This window comes from Leopardus geoffroyi, chromosome C3 (assembly GCF_018350155.1).
Source record: "Leopardus geoffroyi isolate Oge1 chromosome C3, O.geoffroyi_Oge1_pat1.0, whole genome shotgun sequence".
NCBI lineage: Eukaryota > Metazoa > Chordata > Mammalia > Carnivora > Felidae > Leopardus > Leopardus geoffroyi.
In genome coordinates, this window is record NC_059338.1 from 95,884,841 (window position 1) to 95,901,658 (window position 16,818).

A 16,818-nucleotide genomic window follows, 5' to 3' on the forward strand; every position below is an offset into this window, starting at 1 on the left:
CCAAGTTCAAACTACCAGATATTACATATCTCTTCTAGTCCTAGATTTTAACTAATGTGTGTAATTATGTTTAACTGTAGTAAACTGTTTTTGAACTTCTAATCCAAAAATAATCTAAGTCAATAAACTCTAAGATTAAAGAGTCTTTACATACTTGGCTATGTTTGCACTCAGAATGATAGTTAAAAATGCCTCAGTTGTTTCAAACAGCATGATTATGCAAAGAAAAGGTCACTAAATTGGTTACTGATGAGGGTTTTGTTTGTTTGCTTTTTTCTATACATCCATTTACTGAGTATTTCCAATTTCTTCTTCCCTTTACACAAAGTCTTTTAATATCTGTTTAAGAATATACAGAAAAGCTGACATGTCTCACAGAGTTATTTCATCATCATGGCCAATATCATTAAAAACGCAATGCCTTCTGTTAATGACACAGCACTGAGTCACAATAGAAAGACAGCACTATGTACACTAGAGAGTGTGTGGGTGAGGCGGGTAGTTATCTGCTGTCATCTATATACATCCAATCAGATTACAGGCTAAAAGAGAGTAACAAAGGTAATTCTTAGAGTTTCCAGCCTGCTAAAATGATGTATATAAAAATAAAATGACAAAGACTTGTGTATATTTTCTTTACAGCAGCAGCATGTAATATATAATTGGTGTAAATATAAAAAAGAAATGAAACGCTCAATGCTATCTGGTAGTTTCTAACTATAAAATCGCTGATAGTATGGTTTGCCTAAGTGTCTATTCTCTCCAGATCCCCTTGGAAAATGAGAAAACACATTTTTATTTTATCTCTGCTCCTTTTTTTAAAAGAAATAATTGTGGCCTCTGGGAAGTTAAAAGACCTTGTCAGATGGGGAAAATCAGTTTTTTTCTTCTCATTTTTTCCCAATTTGTAAATGGGAATAATAGTATTTAATTTGCAGAGATTCTATGTGTACTACAATGTATTGAATGCTCTGTAAGTCTAACCCTTAGTATTTATTAAGTACCCGTACCGGACATTACTAAGTATTTTGTATTCATTATATTATTTAACTTCTCAAACAATGTGAAAAGATTCCTATCATCAATGTTTTACAATTAGGAAAATGAGTCTTACATTACTTGCCCAAGGTTAATTGTTGAAAGTAGCAAGAGGGAGGATCATCACTATAACCCAGAATTGTCTCAGTTCAGAGCTTAAGCTTGTTAAAAAAAGAAACAAGGGGCGCCTGGGTGGCGCAGTCGGTTAAGCGTCCGACTTCAGCCAGGTCACGATCTCGCGGTCCGTGAGTTCGAGCCCCGCGTCAGGCTCTGGGCTGATGGCTCAGAGCCTGGAGCCTGTTTCCGATTCTGTGTCTCCCTCTCTCTCTGCCCCTCCCCCGTTCATGCTCTGTCTCTCTCTGTCCCAAAAATAAACAAACGTTGAAAAAAAAATTAAAAAAAAAAACAAAATTCAAATATATAATTCACAAATAATATATATAATTTCCATGGTTTATGTATTGATATAGTCTACTTTTCCTTTGACAAAATTTAACAAATATGATAAATAATAAAAACCAATATTTTTAAACATACATAACAGATAAAGATATAAACCAAAAAATAAATTACAAACTTATTCATGGTATTTGTTTTATAGATTCCCCTCTAATATGTACTCTATACCATTTTGCTCACAGTTGGATGCATAATGCATCCACTGGTGTTCATGCTTAAACCTAATGTTACAGCTGATTTTAAATAGCAAGACTAGGGAGAAAAAAACCCAGTGTGTAACCTACAGCATCTTCCAGACTGTTTATATACAATGTCTGCTGTTTGATTAGAAGCTGAAACTGTTGCTGGCAGTTTGATTTACTTTTGTGTCTGTCTGTTTCACTCACGTTTTCTTGCTTTTTGTTTCTCTCCATTCTCACTTAATACGTGCCATTAGGGTATGTCTGCTGTTCTCTATCTTTCGGAAATTGATACTTATATTTTGTTATTTTCCATGAGCTCCAATAGATATTTTGTAATGGCTTGTTATACTTGCCTTGCAATAATGCAGAAAAGATGGTGTGTAGGTCTTGTCATTCTTGCTTGTATAAATAGAGAGGCACATTGGATTTGACAAACACAATTTCATACGTTCAAAATATTATCTAACACTCCAATTTTTGATGATCCTGTTTGTTATCCTGTGAATTTTTAATTTATTAAATAAAAATTGATATTGCAGGCTAAATGTAGTACTTGAAGCAACACACCATTAGAGAATTTCTTCATAGGTCTCCATTAAGAGGCTGGTGCATTTGAAACAATTTGGTTTACTTGATGCATGAAAGTAATTCTTAGCTTTCTTTACTTTTTATGTGAATACCGTATTTTCTAAATAAGAAAATTATGCCAAAAATTTAAAAAATCATTTTAATCCTATGAGATGTATTTATATATTCAGGGTCATCCTACTTATGCTATTTATGTCCTTATTCAATCTCCCTACATTAAAATACATACACTTCACATGTGACTAGAATTTTTGTTAGCATCAAATTATCAGATGCTTATATTTAATTATACTATAATTCATTTAATTATTCTCCTACTACAAGATATGTTTTTTTGTTTTCTTTCATAAGTAATTCATATAACAGCATTAGCTTTAAATGAAATAACAACCTCATATCACCATCCCTAGGTAAAAAGTATTACAGAAAAACAGCATTTCGTTCCAACCTCAGTTGTAGAAAGTGACATGAAGAATGCTGGGACCAGTCAACAGAAAACATAGGTCACATTGTCAAAATGCTCCTATTCACACTTTTATTTTACTGTTAAAAACAAAGTTAAGTTTTGAGATGACTGGATGGCTCAGTGGATTAAGTGCCTGACTCTTGGTTTTGGCTCAGCTCGTGATCTCATGGTTTATGAGTTCAACCCCACATCGGGCTCTAAACTGACAACATGGAGCCTGCTTGGAAGTCTTTCTCTTCCTCTCTCTCAGCCCCTCCTCCTCCTCCTCTCTCTTTCTCTCTTCAAAAATAAATAAACATTAAAAAGTTAAGTTTTAAAAATGCTTAATTTTCTAAATAAATAACTTCTAAAGTCATTGAAAAAAGGAGGCAGTTATCATAAAGTCATAGTCATAGTGTAGAAATGCCCACGACATGAATTTTATCTTCTTAAATTACAAGAATTTTCATGAATGCTAATAATGTTAAAAGTAAAAGGTATATATAATTCAGGTAAGTGTGAACATATAAAAACTCTTACTGGGGAAGGTAGGCAGTAAATATAAACAATTGCTGTACAGTAACAGAAATCCAGCTGAGGGGGAGAGGTAGTGTTGGGAGAGTTGACTTCAATTTTTTCCAGTTTAATGGAAATAACTGACATATAACATCTTGTAAGATTAAGGTGTACAACATGATAATTTGAGATATATATATAGATATATAGATATATAGATATAGATATAGATATAACATAGATATAGATATAGGTATAGATAAAGATATAGATATATAGGTATAGATATAGATATAGTGAAATGATTACCACTATAAGGTTAACACCTCTATCGTCTCACATAATTACCATGTGTGGTGAGAATATTTATGATTTGTTCTCTTAGCAAATGTCAAGTATATAAATGCACTACTGTTAACTATAATCAACATGATATACATTAGATGCCCAGGACTTTTCATCTTATAACTGTTAACTTGTAACATTTGACCAAAATCTTCACATTTTCCCAACCCCCATCCCTGGAAACATTTTACTCTATTTCTCTGAGTTTGGCTTTTTTAGAATTCACACATAAGTGATATTGTATAGTATTACTGGTGGACTTCTCATCCATCCTTGGATGCTTAGGTTGTTTCCACCTCTTAACTATTGTAAATAAAGCTGCAATGAATATGATAATGTAATCTTTTCAAGATAGTGACTTCATTTCCTTTGGACATGTATCTAGAAGTGGAAAATTAGATCACATGGTAGTTCTATTTTGAATTTTTTGAAGAATATCCATGGTGTTTTCCATAGTGGCTGAACAAATTTACATTTCCACCAACAGTGCCCAAGTGTTCCCTTTCTTTGGCATCCTCACTAACACTTGTTATCTCTTGTCTTTTTTGATAATAATCATTTCAACAGGTGTGAGGTGACAGTTCACTGTAGTTTTGATTTGCATTTCTCTGATGATTTAGTGATATCAAGTAACTTTTCATTTATCTATAGAGCACTGTGTGACTTGTTTGACAAATTGTTTATTCAAGTCATCTGCCCATTTTTTTTTGTCCACACACTGCCCAATGAAGGGCTCAAACCCACAAACCCTGAGATCATGACCTTAGCCGAAGTCAAAGGCTCAACAGACTGAGCCACCCAGGCACCCCTCCTCTGACCGTTTTTGATCGGATTATTTGGGAATAAGAAAGGGATCTAATTCATTCTTTTGCATATGTTTATCCAGTTTCCCTAGAACAGTTTATTAAAGAGACTATCTTTTCCCCATTGGTTATTTTTGGCTCACTTACCAGTATTTCTTGGTTGTGTATGGGGGTTGGTTTCTTCCTTGACTCTCTAATTCTACTCCATTGGTCTATGTGTCTGCTTTTTGTTTGTGTGTGTGTGTGTGTGTGTGTTTGTTTTGTTTTTGCCAGTTCTATATTGTTTTAGTGACTGTAGCTTTGCAAGTTCAAAATCTGGAAGCTTAAGCTTTATTCTTCTTATAGTTCTTACTGGGTTGCTTTGGCAATTCAGGGTCTTTTGTGGGTTATACACATTGAAGATTTTTTTTCCTATTTCTCTGAAAAATGCCATTGGAATTTTGAGAAGAAAGAACTCTGGGTATTATGGGCATTTTAATAATACCAATTCTTCTGATCCATGAACAAGGGATAGCTTTCCAATTATTTGTATCTTCTATAATTTTTCTTTTCATCAAAGTTATAGTTTTTGTGTACAAGTATTTCACTTCCTTGGTTAAATTGGTTCCAAAGTAGTTTACTGCTTTTGATGCTAGGGTAAAGCTATTGTTTCCTTTATTGCTTTTTCATAGAGTTCATTTTTACGGTATAAATATGCAACTGACTTTTTATTTTGTTATCTGAAACATTACTGAATTAGTTTATTAGTTCTAACAGGGTGATGGGGTCTATAGGATTTTCGGTTTATAAGATCATTATCATATGCAAAGACAGGTTTACAGTTTCCTTCCATATTTGGATGCCTTTTATTTATGTTTCTTACCTTATTGCTCCGTCTAGGACTTCCAATATTATATTGAATTCAAGTGGTGAGAGTGGACAACCTTGTTTTGTTCACAACTTAGAGGAAAACTTTTCAACTTTTCATCATTGAGTATGACGTTAGCTGTGGGGTTGTCCTTTATTATTTGAGTTATGTCTATTCTATGTTTATATCTAATTTGTTAATAATGTTTATCATGGAGTACATGTTAAATTTTGTCAAATGGATTCTTCTGTATCTACTGAAATGATTATAAATTTTTATCTTTCATGACATTAATGTGGTGTATCACACTGATTAATTTCTACATATGAAAATACCTTTGCATCCCAGGGATAAATCATGGTGTATAACCCTTTTAATGTGCCTTTGAATTTAGTTTGCTATGGGGCGCCTGGGTGGCACAGTCGGTTAAGCGTCCAACTTCAGCCAGGTCACGATCTCGCGGTCCGTGAGCTTGAGCCCCGTGTCGGGCTCTGGGCTGATGGCTCAGGGCCTGGATGCTGTTTCTGATTCTGTGTCTCCCTCTCTCTCTGCCCCTCCCCCGTTCATGCTCTGTCTCTCTCTGTCCCAAAAATAAATAAACGTTGAAAAAAAAATTTTTTTTTAAATGAATTTAGTTTGCTAAATCGCTATTTTGTTGAGATTTTTGCATCTATATTCATCAGGGTTATTGGCCTGTAGTTTTCTTTTCTTATGGTATCCTTATCTGGCTTTGATAGCAGAGTAATGGTGGCCTCATAAAATCTGGAAGTGTTCCCTCCTCTTCAAATTTTTGGAAGAGTATAAAAGGTTTTGCTTTAATTCTTAATATGCTTGGTAGATTTCACCAGTGAAACCATCCCGTTATGGGCTTTTATTTGTTCAGAAATTTTATTCTAGGTTATCCAATTATTTGGGGAATAATGGTTCATAATAGTTTCTTACAATCTTTAGAATTTCTGTGGTATTGATTATAATGTTTCCTTATTCATTTCTGATTTTATTTGAATTTTTGCTTTTTTTTCTTAGTCCAACTAAAGTTTTGTCAATTCTGTTTATCTTTTCAGAAAACCTAAGTTTTATTCTAAGTTTTGTTGATCTTTTCTGTTGTGCTTCTAGTCTCTATTTCATTTTTAATGTTTATTTCTTTATTTTGAGAGAGAGAGTGAGTGAGTTTCAGCAAGGAAGGGGTAGTGGGAGGAGAAGAGAATCCCAAGCAGGCTCCACTCAGCACAGAGCATAATGTGGTACTTGATCCATGAACCATGTGATCATGACACGAGCTGAAATCAAGAGTCAGACACTCAACCCGCTGAGCCACCCAGGAGCCCTTCATTTATTTATCTTATGAAATTTGTTATTTTCTTCCTTCTGATAGTCTTTGGGCTTGCTTTGTTTTTCTTCTTCTACTTCCTTGAGATGTAAATTTAGGTTGTTTATATGAGATCTTCTTTCTTAATGTAGGCATTTGTCACTATGACTCCCTCTTAGAACTGCTTATGCTTTAGCTCATAAGTTTTGGTATACTGTGATTCCATTTTTGTTTGTTTCAAGATTTTTTAAATTTCCCTTTTGATTTCTTCCTGACCCATCAATTTTTCAGGAGTGTGCTACACATATTTGTAAATTTTCCAGCATTTCTCCCGTTATTGAATTCTAGTTTCATATTATTTTATTTGAAAAACATACTTAATATGATCTTCATGTTTTTTTTAATTCATTGACTTGTTTTGTGACTTAACCTATTATCTGTCTTAGAGAATATCTCATGTGTGCTTGAGAAGAATGTGTATTCTGCCACTGGATGGAGTGTTCTCTGTATGTCTGTTCGCTCCATTTGATCTAAAGTATAGGTCAAGTCCAGTATTTCCTTAATGTTTTTCTGTCTGAATATCTATTGTTGAAAGTGAGTAATAAAGTCTCCTACTATTATTGTGTTGTAGTGTATGTCTCCTTTCAGATCTGTTATATTTGCTTAATATATTTAGGTACTCAGAGATTGTGTATATATTTACCATTGTTATATGTCCTTGATGTATTTACTCTTTTATCATTATAAATGACCTTGTTTGCCTCTTACTACAGTTTTGACTTAACCTCTACTTTATCTAATATAAAAATAGCTAACCTTGGTCTCTTATGGTTTCCATTCCCAGAGAATACTTTTTTCTATTGCTTCACCTTAAGTTTATGTGTATTTTTAAACTGAGTATATCTGTTGTAGTCAGCATACAGTTGGGTCTTCTTTTTTACACATTCAGCTATTCTATGCCTTGTGCTTTGAGAATTTAATCCATTATTTAAAATAATTGTTGGTAGCGAAGTACTTAGGACTGTTGCTTTGTTAACTGTTACTGACTTTTTTGTAATTCCTTTGATCCTCTCTCTTTTGTCTTCCTTCGTGAATTGAAAATTTTCCATAGTGGTATGTTTTGATTCCCTTCTCTTTATCTTTAGTGTATCAACTGTAGGTTTTTGCTTTGTGATTAATTACTATGTGGCTTACTTAAAATATCTTATACACACAGTAGTGTATTTTATGCTAATGACAACTTCACTTGCATATAAAAACTCTATCCTTTCAATCCCCTCCCCAGCGTTTTATGTTTTTGATGTCACAAGCCTCCCCTGCTCCTGGGCACACACACACAAACCACAGGGAGTAGCAGAGGTGTTAATATTACATATCCATTAACAAAGTATTGCAACTATATTTATTTGTAATACTTTGGTCCGTTACCTTTTACTACAGTTAACTCTTAATTAGAGATGAGAATTAAGTCTTTACACTGGTAAAACCATTTTACAATATTAAAGTATTATAAATTTAACTATATACTTATGTTTTGCAGAATGTTGTGCATTTTCATAATTCTTCATGTTACTAATTAGCATCCTTTCATTTCAGTTTGAAGAACTCTTTTCAGAACTCCTTGTAAGGCAGGTGTAGTGGTAAACATCTCAGGTTTTGTTTCCTTGGGGACATCTTTATGTCCCTTTATCTGAAAGATAACTGCCTAGTATAGTATTCTTGGGTTAGCAGGTTTTTTTGGTTTTGTTTTTGTTCTGTTTTGTTTTCTTTCAGCACTTTGCATTTATCATTCCACTCTCTCCTGGTCTTCAAGACTTCTGCTGTGTTATCTACTGATAGCTTTATGTGGGTATCCTTTAAAAATTTTTTTTAATGTTTATTTATTTTTGAGACAGGGAGAGACAGAGTATGAGCAGGGGAGGGGCAGAGAGACAGGGAGACAGAATCCAAAGCAAGCTCCAGGCTCTGAGCTGTCAGCGCAGAGCCAGATGTGGGGCTTGAACTCACGAGCTGCAAGATCATGACCTGAGCCGAAGTCGGAAGCTTAACCGACTGAGCCACCCAGGTACCCCAATGTGGGTATCCTTTTGTATGAGGATATTTTTTATTTGCTGCTTTAAAATTCCTTTTCTTTGATTTATACAGTTTTATTCTGTGTCTCAGAGAAATGCTGTTTGAGGTTGAAATTTTGAGATTACCTATTAGCTTCATGAACTTGGGTGTCAAAATTTCTCCTCAGATTTGGGAAGTTCTCAGCCAGTACTTCTTTAAATAAGCTATTTCCTTGGGCGCCTGAATGGCTCAGTCATTTAAGTGTCCGACTTCAGCTTAGGTCATAATCTCATGGTTCATGGGTTCGAGCCCTGTGTTGGACTCTATGCTGACAGTTTCAGAGCCTGGAGCCTGCTTCAGATTCTGTGTCTCCCTCTCTCTCTGCCACTCCCCTGCTTGCACTCTCTCTCTCTCTCTCTCAAAAATAAATAAAACATTTAAAAAATTAAAAAATAATATTTAAATAAGTTTTTCCTCCTTTTTTTTCCTTTTTTCTTTTGGAGATATATATATGTCACTTAAGGTATCCCATAGTTTATATAGGCTTTCTTCACTCATTTCATTCTTTTTTCTTTGTTCTTCGCTGGATAATTTCAAAGGACCTGTCTTCTACATCAGAGGTTCTTTCTTCTGCTTGGTCCATTCCTTCTAATGTTCTCAACTGCATTTGTTTTCCTACTCTTCTTGTTCCCTCTTGTGGTGAAATTCTTATTCTTGTGTACCTTCTCTCAATTTTTCAAAGCAAGGCCAGGTGATGAGAGCCTCACTTTTGCTTTCTGCAGGGTGGGGTTAAGTGCTCATTTTAATAATTTCTCCCAGGCCTGAAAGGAAAGCAGCTTCCTGCATATATTCACTAGCCATATGCAAAGACTTGCCCTCAGTGCCATCAGAAGCACACACAGAGAATTTATCATGGTTTGTGGGTCAGTTTGGTGGAGGTGTGAGGAGTGTTGCAGGTGCACGGGTCAGGTGGAACATCTGTAGGTGAGGCATCCTGAGAAGCTCATGCGAAGGCTTCCTGATGGAGTCCATGATGCAATAAGTAGACTCTACATACCTCTGTGGCCTCTGAGAGCCATATCTTCCAAGCTCCCAGCTGATCTCTGTCCCCAAATATTCTGGGGACATCTGGGCTTTCACTCACATATTCTCACTTCCCCCATGAAAGAAATCAAAGGCTGAGAAGGCTCAGCTGTGTTATCTTGAGGAAAGAATAACGCAGATAACGTGAAACTATTCCTGTTATCATCTTTAATGCATCCAATCTTAAATTTTTTTGCTTCAGTGATGTGCTGGAACACCTCTGCTGGATTCTTGGACTTCTACAAATGGTCTCTCATCCTTGGACAATTATCTAAATCAGTGTTCTTTAGGGGAAGAGAGTAGAAAAATTTTATTCCACCATGATCATGTCACTCAAATTTGCCATTCTAAATGGCAGGGCCAAGTTGAATGGAATCAGAGAGAGCTGGGAAGAGATGATGGAAGTGACAGATTTCCAAGGAAAAAGAACAACAAGTGAAATATCCTAATTCTGGATCATGCGTGTGAAGATGAGTACACAATGAGGCCTGAGAAGTGATGTAATAGGGCAAGGCCACTAGAGTCTGGCAGACCACTGTAAAGACTGTTTTTTGTTGTTTTGTTTTGATTTTTGGTTTTTGGGGTTTTTTTGAGTGAACCAAAGGCCATCAGAAAGTTTTAAGTATTGATGTGACATGATGTAACTTGGGCCATCACCAACATAGTCAGTTTTGTACACTGCATAAAGTTGTCAGGCCTTGGAGCCAGCAATCCAGCCTGTGTTACTTCAGCCAAGGTCATGCCCCTACCCCAACCCAGGGTACTGTGTCAGTGTGGGGAAAGAAGACATACTTTACAATACATTCATAATAAGGGGGATCTTTTGCAATTTTTTCCAACCAGTAAAGTCACCTTTTTGTAGTTACCACAAACCATAACCCTGTTATATTTTATAATCTGAAATGATCACTTTAAGCTGCTCTGTGGAAACCACACTGTCTACAACTAACAAAAAGTTACTGTTTTTTGATATAGTGAATTCTGTGAAATAAGTAGGTATCACATGAATGAGTTACATAATATGCAACACTATTATACACAACTCTATTCCATCCCATTTTAAGAAAAAATTATTTTACTTAAAATAGTGATGTTTTTTATATTTAAAAGGAGTGAAGAATACAAAAGCTATTGAGAAAATTAAAATAGATAACAGTATAACTGCTCAAAATGTATTTTTATGAATATTTTTTGAAGTGAATTATTTAAATTCTTGTGAAATGGAAAATTCTCAATATCTGAAAATTTTCCTGAACCCTAATGACATACAAATCTTTTATATCTCTGATATGCTGCTACCAGCACTTTAACAGGTAAACACACATCAGCATAACATAAAACTCCAATCAGAGAATAAAACATCATCACCATAGAAATGTTGGGGTGGCTTAATAATAATAGATAATATTCACATTGTCAATAATTCAAAGGAAGAAAGATGTAATTAGCTTTATAGGAGCCAAAATCATATGAAATTTTTGACAGTGTAGGTTTGATAGTACTCTTATAACAAAACCAAAGAGATGATCCCAAAATATAATATAGAATATCTCTTAATCTCTTAAATTAAATAACACTGTGCATTAGTGTTATTTAACTTTGCTGTGCATTAGTCCTCATGGCTAACTTCAGCTGCTCCTTAAAGACGGCATATAGATGGTCAGTTTTGCTTATATGGTTTTAAGGACAATATAATTATAACTTCTTTGCCATTAAAATCAGAGAAAAGGGAAGTATAAGCTATAATTACAACTGAGGAGGATAAATTATCAAAAATCAAATGATATAAACATACAGAAATATGTATGAAACTACTGAAAAAAGATACCAAATTTTAATTGATTATAAATCTTATGATTGTATATATAGAAAACTTAGATAATTTACTGGAAATATACAAAGAAAATTAAGTGTGTTGATTAGAGTCACTGTCTCATCAACCATCATTTAGAAAACTCACAAATATATTACAAATAGCAGCAAAATTAGTGAAATGTTGATATGAACTCAATGTTAGGCAGAACATTTATGATAAAACATTTTGTATTCTAGTACTAAAAGCCACCAGTGGAAAATGGATAGCCACACTATATTCATGGGAACAAAGATTAAATTTTGAAATAAAAAAAGAGACTACAGTTTGTAAAGCTCTTATTCTTTGAAGTTATAATACAATTTCATTCAAAATTCCTAGTGTATGTTGGTTTGCGTGAAAAAAATGATATATGAGTTCATCAATCACATGAATAACCAGGAAAATATTTAAATATAGGAATAGAAAGTTTAAACTAAACTGTAAAATAAAAATGTATAACAATAATTAAAGGATATGGTATTGGCTGATTTAAGAGTAGAAAGGATTTGGAACAAACTTTATATCAACTCAGCCAAACAAAAGATGAAATACAGAAGCTATTGAGGGAAGAGAGAGGTTTCCTGTTATTATAAAACTTAATAAAAACTAAAGAGATTACAAGATGTGATAACATGAATAAATACATTTTCTATGATCACAATGTGCTTCAAAGAAAATATTTAATTATCATGGAACATAAGTTTCAAGATGTATAAGATACGAAGTCTTGATGTACTTAAATAACTTTTAAAAATATGAAAATTATAGTCATAAATGGAAATGTGCAAAAATATATGCACAGGGAGTTTACAAAATGTAAACTTTTTACAAAATGAAAAATGTTAAATCACTAATATAAAATAAAAAACTAGCAAAAATAAAAAAACAAAAGTAGGTAGCAATGTAATATTTTTCAAGTATAAAACTAAGACCTAAACAACTGTAAACAGCATTGGTGAAGATATTTAGGTACTTTCCTGCATGAGTAGTGGTAATATCAGTCTATAAACTGTTTCTGAAAGACAACAGCATTAGGTTGTCCTGCATTAGGTATCCAGGAGTTTATCATAAATAAATTATATTATTCATAAATAATAATTATTAACTATAATATGAATAAATAAATAAAATAAACATCTCACTCCCCAAATTACATACAGATTTTTGTTTGCTGCTTTGTTTAAATAACAAAATCATGAATGTCTTATTATAGAGAATGATTAATAACCACGGGACAAAACGTAGCAATTAGATACCAAATCTTATATGAATTTTTTATGGGTGGAAAAGGGTTCACAATATATTACTGGATAGAATAAAAATAAAGACCACAAAACAGAATGTATAATAATAAAAGATAGCTTGTGCATTTATATCTGTTTGTTTATTTATCAACTGGGAAAGACTTACACCAAAATGACATTTGTGATTCTCTCATGGTAATGGGGTGTGATGAGTTTTTCCCTTTTTTTACTAGTCTTTGATTTATAAGATTTTTACCTGGAATACCCACAGGCCATAGAAAAAAACTAGTTTTTTCTGGTTCCTTTATCTCTTCCAAATTTCAAGAATATTTTTCTAATATGTATTATTTAGTGATTTAGGGTTTAAGTTTTAAACTGTAAGAGAACATCATTATGAAAATAAATATTGCCTATGTCCATTCTCAGCAAATAAATATTCAGATAATCAAAACCATATCATAAAAATTCATTTTTGAAATTTTCAAATTCACCAAGTTACACACTTGATAATATAAAGGGATTGTGAAGAACAAAAGTCTTTTTTAAAGTTAAACAATGTGACATCAAATAATTACATGAGTCTGTCAAAATCATTTCATTTTTTCTAAACAATTCTTTTATTTCTCAGATAGTGGTCCTAAACCAATAGAGAAAAACTTAAAGCATATATATTTACATATGCACATCTTGTTCTCATTGTTGACTAAATAGAATGAGAATTTTGAATTAAGTTAATATATGTTAGAATCAAAACTTTATTCATCATTGGGTCATACATTTTCTACAGCTCAATATTCAGATCTCAAGTGTACAATTATGTTTTGGTGAAACAGTCATAAACTCAGGTAATCCACATCTCTATTAACATACATGTTTTCATCATCCCAGAAAGTCCTATTGTATTCCTTTCCAGTCAATCCCTACACCTTCCCAAGGAACCACTGTACTAATTTGCTTTACCATGGATTAGTTGGCCCCTTCAATATTTATGTTCATAGAAATTGATTGCTACAATATGTACTTTTTGTATTTGGCTTTCTCTCTAAGGATATTGTTTCTGAGATTCAATCACATTGCTGTATCAACAGTTTATTCCTTTTTGTTGTGGAGTAACATTTCATTCCATGAATTGTTGACTTTCCTGTTAGTGAAAGTCTGGATATTTTTAAGTTTGGAGCTATTCAGAATAAAGATGCAATCAATATTCCTATACAAGTAGTTCTGTGATTGCATTTTCATTTGTCTTAGAATAATACCTAGTAGTAGAATTGTTGGATTATTGGTTAAATCTATGTGTCATATCATAAAAATACCCCAAACAGGTTTTTCAAGTGGTTGTCCTATTTTATATTCTGCCATCATTGTATAAGAGTTCTGATTGCTCTACATCATTGCCAACATTCAAGGTTGACAATCTTACTGTTTTTATTTTGCATTTCCTATATTTCCTTATAGCATATTCTAATGCTATAAGCACTTTTTTATGTGCTTATTGAGCATTTATTGATATGTCTTATGAAATGTCTGTTCAAATATTTTGCCTGTTTTTAATTGGGATGTTTGATTTGCCTTGATATTATTGAATTATAAGAGTCCTTATTCAATCTTTATACCATTTTTTTGACAAATATATACGTTGCAAATGTTTTCTTCCAATCTTAATTTGCTTTTCATTTTGTTCCACATCTTTTGATGAGCTGAAATTTTTAATTTTGATAAAATCCAATTTATTAATTTTTAAAATCTTGTTTTTCTCTCTAGTCTGACAAACGACAGAAAAAGATTCTCCTACACTTTCTTCTGAAGTTTAGAAATTTTAGCCTTTATATTTAGGTCTATGATAAACCTCAGAAGTGTAAGGAAGTCTATGTTCATTTTACTCCCTGTGGTATTATAGTGAATAAGAATTATGATGGCCTACCTATTAAGGAATCCTAGAACTGACAATTCAATAAATTATATTGGATGCTGCTGAGCACAGCTCCAATGAAACATATTTCAAGTAGCTTTTAAAAATGACTACTTGATTGGGGCGCCTGGGTGGCGCAGTCGGTTAAGCGTCCGACTTCAGCCAGGTCACGATCTCGCGGTCCGTGAGTTCGAGCCCCGCGTCAGGCTCTGGGCTGATGGCTCAGAGCCTGGAGCCTGTTTCCGATTCTGTGTCTCCCACTCTCTCTCTGCCCCTCCCCCGTTCATGCTCTGTCTCTCTCTGTCCCAAAAAAAATAAATAAACGTTGAAAAAAAAAATTAAAAAAAAAAATGACTACTTGATCAACTAAATTTTGCTAGAGGAAGATCTATCTTATTTTTCTATTTCTCTTGTAAAGCTACCCCTTTATTTGGTTTGTTTTTTCCTTTGTGATTATCTATAATTTATGCCTTCTTGGTTATAGTTATAAAATATACTTCATTACTGTGATTAAAATCTCTGAACTTCGTTCCCTTATTGTTATTGAAAATCATTTTATTTACCCAATATTTTTTTCTCAGTACTGTGAGGGATAAATATAATAGATATAATATATATCCTGTTGCAATTTCTTGTTTAGTTTTATGAACTCATTAAGTTCTTTTTTTTAATGTTTATTTATTTATTTATTTATTTTGAGATAAAGAGAGTGCATAAGCAAGCAGTAAAGGGGCAAAGAGAGACAATCCCAAGCAGCCTCCATGCTGCCTGATGGAGGGCTTGATCTCATAAACTGCAAGATCAGGACCTGAGCTGAAATCAAGAACTGAAATCACGAGCCGATGCTCAAGCCACTGAAACACCCAGACGCCCCACACTCACTAGACTCTTGACATAACCATAGAATCCACAGCGTAAGACATAATGAATAGTAATTAAGATTAATAAACAACAATCTATAGCTTGAGTTCCCACTTGTGCAATTGGTTGACCTTTCCTCCTTCAGAAAATGTTGGTGGTGTCCCCATAAATATTCCTGAGCAACCACTATAGTCTCTTCTTACATAATTAATCCTATCTCTTTTTCTCTCCTTTGCTTCCTCAATTTCCCATATAACTTCCTAATACTCATGTTAAAACCTCTCCTCATCCCAATTGCTTCTCTTTAGACTGCAATGCAATGATCTGTGTCTTTCCTGTAAGTAAAATATTGAGGTAGAGAACAACTTGCCCACAAATATTAATTAGAAAATATCTAAACGACTTGTTAGACCATAGAAACAAATGGCCATAGGGTATGCAGTACTTGCATGGCAGTATATCCTTGATTTAACTCTACTCCCAAGTCCCCATCTCAGCGTGTCATGTTTGATTTAGATGATACAACCCAACCCAGTCTCCTGTCTCTGAAGACTTCAGAGTTGCAACCAGTCCTTGTATCCTGATTATCTCTCTTGTATAATGAAATTCAGAGGCCCTAAGCGCTTGACCTACTGGCATAGATGATTTGTATGTGTTTTTTGTATGTATATGCATATGTAGATTGCATATGATATTAATAACTGTTTACTCAATAAAGAGAAGCAATACTAGGTTTTTCTTATTTATATATAGTATTAATGAGATCTCCAAATGGCAATGTGGATTTTGCTTACTGCTAATCCAACTATGGATGATCTTGGTGATAGCCTTGTGTAAAAAATACAGACTTCAGAAAACACAAAAATTGAGTGTAGAAGTGGGTTTTTCTATGAACATGCTTGAAAAGGATGTTATACTGTGGCTAGTGTCCTCCTCTCCAACACTTTAATTCACTAAAGACTTATTGCATCACCATAAGGCATGCAAGTGAATTAGGAAAAAAAAACCAATTAAAATTTTGATGCACCTTAGGCAGTTAATGACTCTTCTCATTCGATATCATTTCTCACTTTGGAGCATTCAAATTAATGATTGGATAAATCTCAAGGACAGTCGGGGTTTCTAGAACTTTTTGTCAACATAAAAGACTCTTTCAAATCTGAGTAAGGCAAGGATTCAAGAGCATACACAATCATTTGTTGTTCATACTAGGCATGTTGCCAGAAAGAATCGAGGTGGCTTTTAGTGGAGAACAGACTAAATTAAACCATTAAAACAGGGG

General features: G+C 33.6%; 1 protein-coding gene across 6 annotated transcripts in view; it reads left to right on the forward strand.

Annotated features, from left to right (window-relative positions):
- The window catches only part of CSMD3 (CUB and Sushi multiple domains 3), a 1,255,667-nt gene that overhangs the window by 135,510 nt on the left and 1,103,339 nt on the right, over window positions 1-16,818 (forward strand). The gene's annotated exons all lie outside the window — the stretch shown is intronic.